This window comes from Sorex araneus, chromosome 5 (genome assembly GCF_027595985.1).
Source record: "Sorex araneus isolate mSorAra2 chromosome 5, mSorAra2.pri, whole genome shotgun sequence".
Taxonomy (NCBI): Eukaryota; Metazoa; Chordata; class Mammalia; order Eulipotyphla; family Soricidae; genus Sorex; species Sorex araneus.
Window position 1 is genome coordinate 25,198,310 of NC_073306.1, and position 6,981 is coordinate 25,205,290.

The window sequence follows — 6,981 nt, forward strand, 5'->3', positions numbered from 1 at the left end:
AAACCCTAGTAAAAGATATATGTGTAGCACCTCTACATGTTTATATTACTAAAACATAAGTCAAATCCAGACATAAAATATTAAAAAATAATTATTTCTGTTTAAATTTTTCCAAAATCAGTTTATTCATGAATTGTTCAAAGAAAGGAATCTGACATTTTTAGAATTTTATTATATCATGCATTGTCTGGATTTATCAAATCTTTTAAAAAACAATAGAAAGGTTACACAAAGAAATTTTTTTAAACTTAAGTATTATAATAAAATATGTTAAAGTAATACTATTTATGAAAATCTCAGACAAAGAATATCATCACAGGATTAAAAGCCATACTATAAGCTGAAAAAGCTGTTGCTCATCAATTAAAAATATTTTTAGGTTAATCCACACATAAAATATATGTGCTTAAATTAATTCAAATATTAATTTTATCATAATCTTGACTATTGAAAACAAGTGTTTGAAATTATGCTAAATTATCCAAAGTATAATGTTTATTTGTATTCCTCCTCAATATAAATAGAATCTGTGATAACTTTATAATTACATGTCATATTGTGACTCAACTTGATGTAACAAAGCAATTAGTAAGAGTTTTGGAAACTTACTTTTTTCCTTTGAATGTCAATTTTCGTATTTTTCTTGAAAACTCCTGAATCTTCACACAAAGGCATTACATACTCATTGTGCACCTTAATTATAAGGGCACCTGTGTTTCTTTGTTTATCTGGTTGGTCAGACCTGAAGATTTGATTTGTCATACTCCTCCCCTGTCCCGCCCTATTTCTCTCTTAATGAGAACTACTTAACAATAACATCTGTACAACCTCCAAAGGCTCAAATAATGACTCTGGAGGAACAAAGGTATTTGTTGTAGTACTTGTATGTACCTGTTGCTTAACCTTCTTCTGAAAGGCTAAAATTGGAGTTAGGAAGCATATAGCTGTTGGAGGGGGGAGGTAGATGAATTTTAAAACATAGGAGATTTTAAAGCAATAAAACCCACACTTACTCATCCAGCTACCGCCCCCTTTTCCTCACCTCTTCCACCACCATCCCTTTCTTCTCCCAGGAGAGGCATTGTGGTATTCCAAAGAGTCACATTAATCTCCCCTCTGTTATCAGGTGGTGTGTGATATTTGTTAAGTTACTTACTCTGAGCCTCTGTTTCTGCATAATAGTCAATACCTATCTCAATAGGTGCTACAAAGATGACTTTTTAATGTTTATGGAAATATACACAAAATAACCACTAAAGACAAGTTGCTAGTCTTTCCCTTTCTCTCCTGCATTGGGCACACTAAAAAAAGTCCCAGCTATGCATCTCCATATTAGAATTGGATATGTGAAGTGAAGTTATAGAAATTTGAAGAATTTGAGAATTCAATATAAGATAGAAAATACATATATTCTCTTATCATTAACATCACCTGAAAGGGTATTAAAAAAAACACATTTATTCAGCAAGTATTCATTAAGCAACTACTAGTTCTAGTATTCTTACTAACCATAGGTCTGAGGGGACAATAAATAAGAAAATCACAGACTGTGACAAGAGTGTAGCAAACATTAAAATAGAGAAGTATCAATGATTGTGAGAATGAGAAGTAGGGACATCCAAATAAACCTGGGAAAATAGGGATGGATAGGAGGCAGGTCTGAGAAACTTCCTGGCGAAAATGATTTTAAAATTCAGTCTTGAATAATAAACAAGAGTTAGAAAGTGAAAAAAACAAATACTGATGTTTCACCTAAACACCTTTTTTGAAAGACCAGCTCTACATGATGTATCCAAGCAAATGATGTATCCAATTGTCAGAATAAAACTGTTTTAATGTAATTAATTATAATGGTTATAACAGAATTTGTGCATTCTCTAGTGTGAGATCACATGATATTTTAATGGGAACAATGAATAAGCATTGTTTTCAACTAAGCCCATGAGCATATGTTCAGAAGCATTTTATTAGAACTTTTACTCTATTTTAACTGTTCTTAGTTGTTCCTTAACAGTTGTAGTATGCATTCAATAGATTAGATAATTAATTCCTTTATAGTAGAAAATGAGTTGGCCAATCATGATACACAGGATATGAAAAAGTACTCAAGTCTTCTTGTTTCAGTGCTGGGAAAGACCTTAGAGAAGGTGTTGATATCCTCCTTCTCATTTCTAGGGGTTTCTCCCATTGTCCCTATAAATAATGAGCAGAATTTACTAAACATTTCTTTATCCAGTATTCTTATTTGGAAGATCTATGAATAAAATTTTATTTAATTAACATTTATAGTCATTCTTTTCTTCGTTGGATTGTTTGCTTGTTTGGGGGCCATACCTGGCAATGATCAGAGCTTACTCCTGGTTCTGTGCTCAGGGATCATTCTAGCAAATCTCAGGAGGCAGTTTGTGTGCCAGGTTGGCCTTATGCAAGGCAAACACCCTTTCTTCTGTACTATTTCTCTGGCCCTAGAGTGTAATACTTATCTCATGAATCCTTTTTAAATGCAACCCGAGCCAGAAATGTAGCTCAATGGTAGAGCACATATCTTATATTATTGAGTACTTGGGTTCCTTCTTGGTATAGTGAAAAAAAAAGGAGAGGAACAGGAATACTCTCAAAATAAAAATATTTGCTATATGAATACTGTGAATGAAAAAATAATTTTCACATAGAGCTTTTTTCATTATCTAGTTAATATATTTCTTTCAACGCTACTCAAATTTTTCAGATTTTATTTATGACATTTTACTCTAGGTATTTGATTTAATTCAGTTCCATGTGATAAATATTTATTAAGTCCTTGTAATAATAAAGGCTAATCTTTCTTTTTTGTTACTTTCTTTCTGGATATCAGACTTCATGAGAGGCTGTGTCATGACAGAAACAGTACAAACTTTCAAGACAAAATTTGTACTCACACGTTAGGCTTAGGTTCAAACCCCAGTTGCACAACAATCCATCTCTGGATCATGGACAAGTTTCCTACTTCCATTATCTATAAAATGAGCATGAACTCAATCTAACTTAAAGGGTCCTTCTAGAGATTAAAAAGATTAAAATAAGTAAATGGGATCTATTTTCTTCATTTTATTAATAGCCACTTGTTTTTCAGATTACTCATTTATTAAGCCAAACAGCAGTCTGTTAGAGGTCATTTTATTGTACTGAGTGGCAGATTGTATTTTCCAAATGTGGTTTACAACAATATCTCCAAACCCAACTGTCCTTTAGTGTGACCTTGTTACTCCCTCACTGGGACTAGAATCTCATGTTCCCTCTCTTTAAATTTAGTCACTGTTAGGAGTCCTGTGTCACACTATTATCCACTGTCTCTTCCTTCTTGCTGTTAAGAATGCAAATGTCATGGTGGGAGCTGAGACACAGTTGTCAGGAAAACAATAGAGAAAGACCCTGGAACCTTATAAATAAATGTGTGTTGTTATAGCAGCTGTGGACCAAATACCCATACTTTTACTTGATAGGGATAAGCTTCTATCTTAGGTAACTTTTATTTTAGATATTTCTGTCATAGAAACCCAACCAGTATCCTAACCAATACAATTTAGATAGTAAAATGAATTTGGAGTGCTTGGTGTAAAGCAAATGTTCAGTAGTAAAGAGCTAGTATATTTTCAAACACCAAAACTATCTCCAGGGCACAATTTCACCCTTCTCTGGGATATTTTTATATTTGACTTCACTGACTTCCATTCAACATTTCTTCCTACTCTGCCCTCTGAGCCATCAATAGACAACAGTAATCTTTTAAGTCACTTAATCCCACTAATCTTTGAACTTTTTATCTTTGTTGCTTACTACCTCACCCCATTTCAGCCATACTTTTTCACAGATAACCCCATATTTTGTCATGGAACTAAATAGCTCCATCTGTAAGTTCTGGAACTTGGATCCCAAATTCTAGTCACCACTCCTACTCTCCCACTGTGACAAATCCAGTTTTTATTTTCATCATAATTCTTCTACTCCTAGGTCTATGCCCTGTTTCTAGTTTGGTTTTATGTTTGGCATTTCTGTTGAGTATGGGCTAAAGTTGACTTACTTGCCATTTTAGAAGCTCATCCTCTCTCATTATATTCTGCCATTCCGCCTAATCAGTCTTAGTTAGTCTGGTCCAATAGGCCTAAGATAGACCATCCTAGCTCCTGTGCATTCCCTTGTTACAAGTGGTATCCCCCTATACTATTAAATTCAATTGGTGTCTGTCTCCCAGATAATGAGCTCCATGAGGTTGAAGATAGACTTATTCATCGATGTTTCTGTAATTCTCAGCAAAAAACAAAAAACAAAAAAAAGAACATGTCTACTAGTTGAAATTTTTGAGTACCTCTCCCATTTCTATGTTATTGCTTCCTTGGAATATTTTCCCTTGACTGCATCACTTCTAAACTAGAAAACTCCTTTAAGGTTCATCTCATAATCCACTTCCAAAAAAGTTTTCTGGATATATTTTTCTCCTTTGAGGAGTTGGAGTATTTTTTTGCTATTTCTTTCCCAACACTTTGATTTTGCAGTCAATTCAATGATTGAACACCTGGTTTTCACACATAGCTATCATTTATTCTTCATTAATATACAATTTACATCACACAGGCAGGAGTATTACCATAATTCATTCTCATGTGAGTGTACTCATGCTGAACTGTTTTGCCCAATTTATTATTTTGGGGCCATAGGTGGTGGTGCTCATGGCTTATTCCTGGATTTATGCTCAGAGATAACTCTTAGTAGAAGTGGGGAACTATATACAGTGTCTGCAAGGCAAGTACTCTACCCCTATGTTATTTCTATGGTTCTGTCTGCTTTTTACTTTTCTATCATTTGTAAAGATCTTATCCCTTTATGTGAGTTCTTTGTAAGTACGGGGCTTTACTTTCATCTTTATGTCTCCTCTAATATCTACTCCAGCCTCTTACACACAGTAAACACAACTAAATAAACACAAGAAAATCAAATACTGATCCTGAGACTCACATAAAGCACCTACAAGACTGCACATAGGCCCTTCCTATAACTCCCATTTCCCTCTCATTGACTCAAGGGACCTGCTGCCAATGGGTTCATACTGACCCTTCCAGGAGCAGGTGGTAATTCAAGCAGCCTCATTAACAATCTATGGGGCTCCTGCACTAATTACGGTGGGGTTTTAATGACATCCAGTTCCACAATTCATCAGCTTCTATTTTTAACCCGTAATATTGGGAGCTAGAGGAGTGGACTGAGATCTAATGTTCTCCCATGTAACTATGCCCTCTCCCAATGTGCCAGAGGAAGAGGACCTGTCAGAAAGCAATAAAACACATCTAATCCATTATGTAGGCTATGATTCATATCTCACAGTTTAATTGATAATTGCCTTATAAGCACACTATTTTTAAGTCAATTGTAAGCAATCTTTAAGTTAAGGTAAATACAAAAACAATTTTTTTAAACTGGGATGCACCAACCATGACAGAATGAGCACCTCTTTCTCACAACATGTACTCCCATATTAACTCAGAAATTCCAGATATTCCTTCCTTCTTTAACATCACTTACCTCCTAGAATGGAGTGCTAGGACCCTATGATTCCATTTATAGGGGCTTCATATAACTGACTGTGGTTTGTCAAGGACCACCCACTTCATTGAGATTAGAGATCTTAAAAGGGGATGGGACAAGAAGGGCCACTGAGAAAATAGTGGAGGAAAACAGACACTCTTATAGATGGTGTGATAATGAGATATTGTAGGAATAAAACCCTATCATTAGCAATATTATAAATTATGATGCCCAAGAACCAACAACAAACAACAACATAAATGTGTGGGGAGAAATTCTTTACACAGAAGAGACAAGAGCTATCTACTATAAGGTTTCATGGCATTTAAAACTGCATTTTTGCCTTGAAAACACTATGAAACCTCAGGATCCAGGTGAGGTTTTATTTTCTTTATTTTTGTTTTAAATATAGGAACCATAACCTTGCAGTGCTCAAGGGGCCTGTGGACATTTCACCATTGCTTGATCCAGGACTAATGACTTAGTGCTTAGGCTAGCAGTGATCATGGACTACCAGAGCTAGAGTTTTTAGTGTGGCATGTGATCTAGGGGGTCTAACTCAGGCCTTACACATGCTAAGCATGTGCTCTACCACTTGAGCTATCTCCCTGGTCCCAGAATGAGTTATTTTGCACTTTTTGTCAGAGTATTCACTAAATATTGTATTCTTCTTTAAGCTGTCAAGCAATAATAACACTTATTACTAATTGGACTTTTCTAAATTTCGGGTACTGTTTTATATAATCACTGTGTACACACAGCCTCAGTGAATGCTCATGAATAAACTTCTAGGTAAGAATTAGATAATTCCCTTTTTATAGATTAAAAATAAATTGAGACAGACTCACACTAAAGTCACAGTTTCACTCATATTCTGCTGAAAATGAGCAGAATCAGTATTGGAACTCAGTCTATGAAGATGAGCATGCCCAAGCTAGATTACTCCATTCAAATATTGTCTCTACCTCTTTATCAGTGTGAGGTTGTGAGCCAGTCTCTTCCCTATATTTTCTCAACTCTAAAGCAAGCTGATGCTAATAATTATAGTTTCCACCAATAAAACTGTTGGGAAGATTAAGGCAGATTATGTATAGTACTCATACATACAGTTCCTAACACAATGCTAACACTTATTGTTTGCTCTTGTTGGTATGATGGATTCAGAATCTGCACTTAAAATCATTGCACAAACTGTGTTTATAGATCATTGATTTATCTTTCGCAGTGAGAAAAACATTTGCATTCAAAGGGTTCCTAGAGATCAGTTAGTTATACTTAGTCACAAAGATGAAGATAGTCTGTAGAGGGGAAGGAAGGGACTTGTCTCCAAATGTATGTGGTAGAGCTCTGATGAGAACTTGGGTATCCAGTCTCCTTCTTTTTTTTTTCTAATATTTTTATTGAATCACCATGTGGAAAGTT